This window comes from Drosophila hydei, unplaced genomic scaffold (assembly GCF_003285905.1).
Source record: "Drosophila hydei strain 15085-1641.00,03,60 unplaced genomic scaffold, DhydRS2 tig00008114-arrow-pilon, whole genome shotgun sequence".
Lineage (NCBI taxonomy): Eukaryota > Metazoa > Arthropoda > Insecta > Diptera > Drosophilidae > Drosophila > Drosophila hydei.
In genome coordinates this window covers 9,132,527-9,136,259 of record NW_022045827.1, presented here as the reverse complement: position 1 = coordinate 9,136,259, position 3,733 = coordinate 9,132,527, and positions in this window count along the sequence as shown.

The following is a 3,733-nucleotide window of genomic DNA, read 5'->3' as shown; positions in this document are numbered from 1 at the left end:
TAAATTGTAAATTAAAATAAAACAAAACGACAAACGAATTTATGATTTTCTCTTTTATTTATTTTATTCACAAATCGGCACAAGTTTTTCATTATTATTTTAAAAAATATAGTAGCACACACACACTATATATTCGCTAGCTAAGTTTAAGCCAAGTATTTTGAGTAAATATAAAAACAAATATAGAGTTAAATATATTTAATAGTTAATGAAGAACATAATGAAAACGCAGCCAAATATCTTCCTTGCAATGTTGAGATTCCGTTGAAAACGCTACACACAATTAATTAATTAAACATCTTTTTTATTTTTAAGCTACAACTATGCGTCAAGTGCTTGAAAATATTTGAAAAATATTAAAAAATTAAAAACAAAACTAAGAAAACTAAAAAGTTTATCAACTCCACGAGTAAAATGTGTTTAAACGATTTGCCTAAGAATTTGTTGATTAGTGCGTAGCCAACGTCTTGTTTGCATATATATGAATATATATGTTTAATATATATATACCTATGTCGATTCTATGCTAAATATTTAAGTATGTATATCCAAAATTAAAATGAGTTGCCACCTGCTACAGGTAAACACCATATGTTGGCCACCTAAAAGTTTTTCTTTTCAAAATAACTCCAAATTGTAACGATTAACTTATAACCAATATTCATAATTATAACAATACATAACTGTTCAAACTATATGATCAATGTCTAAATTGTGCGCATTTCAATGTGGAACTATTTCGTTATCTTGAAAAGTTCTACCTATATTAATATAATCATATATATATAGATATATATTACTAAGTATACATAATACTAAAGCAATATTTGCATAACATTTGAATTAAATGAGTTATTACAAATATAATTATAACAAACAATGCGTATTTACGCAATTGACTTTTCCTATCATTCAATTGGTAAATAATTTATCCTGTAATAGCATGAATAAAATAATTATGAGCAAAAACAAACGCGGTCAAAATTCAAATTCTGTTTATCGGCAGCTGCTTAGTATTTTTGGTATTTTTTAGTTGACAGTTGCACTGCTTGCAAAGCTTAGTATTAAAAATGTAACAAATATTTGTAACTGATTGATGCTAGAACTTGAAATATTATTTCATTAGAGCGGCGACTATGCTTGACTCATAGTACGTTGTTAAGTAATGTTTTTTTTTGTTTTTTTTTTGTTTTTAAATTTAAAATTATATTTTGTTGTACATATTAGGACATAAGCCCGACGACATGCAGTTTCAGTGCATTTGCCAACACGTAAGACACACGGCAACAGCTGTTCAACAGTGCTGATATCGATATTTCGATTGTTGATATACCTCTAACATTGAAGGAAAACACTGCGTCTGAAAGCGTTAACATTAATGTTTCGTGTGTTGCTCGAACTCAAAACAAAAAAGTTCCAAGCCCAACGCCTGGTGGGTTTTTTTTTCGTGCGAGTTGCAGCAACGTTCTGCTAGCGGTTACGTTCGATTAACTATTAATTATAATAATTAAAAATTAATCGCGACGCTTATTGTATAGTGAAAAGCAAATAGTAGCACACTCAAATATTGCGCACAAATGGAATAGCAAGACAACAACAGCAAGTAAAATAAGACAAATAGTTACAAGCAAACAAAGAGTAATTTCTTTTGATAAGAACGAGCTGACAGCAAAGTAAGAGAAGTGCAATTCCGACTGGTAAGTGTAACACAGCGAGCCCTAAAAATAAGTGTGTAGCTAGTAGTGTGAGTGTGGGTATGTACATACATATTTGTTATGTGTGTGTGTGTGAGAGAGTGCCGTTATCTATCCCTTTGTTGGCCGCTGTGCTCTTTTGGCCCTCAACTGTGTAACAATTGTCAGCATCAATTTGCCAATTATGAGCTTTTAACCCCAGCCAAAAGTGAACACATCTTTCGTCAAGTCTTTTTTTATTATTATTATTATTCAATAAATTCAATGGAAATACGAATCATTGCTCTAACGGCGCCATTGTTGTCATGCCCATGCAGCCGCCTCTTGAGTGTATGTATGCATGTGTGTGTGTTTGTGAGTGTCTGTTTTTCTATTGCATTGCACTTTTAGCTTTCGACATCGCTTTCTGCACCGCTTTAAAAGCTGCTGCTGCTGCATTTGTTAGCAAGGGTGAGAGCAGGAGGGCGTCCATTCAATGTCAGCTTTTCATTGAACTTGATACTGAAAATTTGAGTGGTTTTTGTGGCTGTGAAGGCTACAGACGAGGGCCAAGGCTCAAAGCTGTTGGACAGTACTCTTAAATATTCTATAAGCTTTTGTGGGCTTAGCTTTTAAACAAATAGAAACAAGGGAAAACATTAAATTTGAGGCCTAGCAATTACGGCATTGAAGAATTGTTCTCTAATATCTAAGAAAACAGCTAAGCTTCCATTACGCGTTTGTTTTGCCAAATGATTTTGCTAATGAGAAAGCTTTCATTCCGACGTTAGATGATATATACAAGATTCCACTCTGTATGATTGCGCGCCTTATGTCTTAATTGCTCAAGTTGTGTGTTGACAAGGCAAGCAACTTGTGCAAGGTCCAGCTTGCTGTAAGTAGCCTAGTTTTACTGTTCTTATCAGTGCATATATGTATATGTGTACTTATGTGTGTATGTGCATGTGTCTGTATATGTATGAATAATATTTAAATATAAGTTTATGCTGAAAAGTTACAATTCTAATTCTATAACGGCCCCTATATGACCTAAAGAACTAAAACTCCGCTCGCAATAAGTAAAAGTTAAAGCAAATGCGGTTTATTGCCTTAAAGTTTGACTGTGACCCGATTCAATATATGATATATTTAGCTGCAAATACGAATTAGTCAGCAAAAACTTGTTATTTGACCCAAATGAAACAAAGAAATGAGTTATAAAAGTAAAACGTAAAATTTATACTAAAACAAAAGTTTAGAAAAAAAAACATTTTTAAGTACCTCAAATATACCAAAAAACTGTGGAAGATTAATTGAACTCTTGAATTAATAATTATTGCCTCTTAAAGCTTAAATTCAAAAGTTTTTTCAAACGAAGCTCTTCAAGCGCCACACAGATTCAGTAAGACTCGGCAGCATTGGCACTGCTGCTTTTGTCTTTTAAGTTCCTTTGTATCGAAGTTGTTGTTGTGGCTGCTGCTCTTAAGCCTGCAAATGATTTTCGAGAGGAAAAAAATAAAATAAACCGTCTGAATATGCGCCAATTCTATTTACTGCTGACATCTCGACGCCCACACGCAACGCCAAGAAGGCAAAGTTCGTCCCAAATTGTGTGTTATTCATGAATGGAACCGAACGCGCTTCAAGTGGGGAATGCGGAAATGTATGAACGAGTGCGAATGAAATGACAACAGCTGACAGTTGTCCAACTCCTCTGGCATACAGCCTTCGGCTTTTGCTGACTAACTGTTTATATTGCTGTACCCAATGAAATGGGGAATAAAAAAAGGGTATGATAATGCTTAGTAGATGTAACCAGACAGAGGACATATGTTACAAGAGCGCATGGGGCGACAGTTAATCGGGTATGTGTCAATAGGGAAAATAAAGAAAAAAGGGCATATGAATACATATACAGAGATATATAGATATCTAAAATTATATTTATATACATATCTTAAAGATTATAATAACTATTTTCAGAGAAACATAAAAACATAAAACTTATTTCATTCATGAAAATTAAAATTAAATTTCGATTCTTTTTTTATATTTAACAA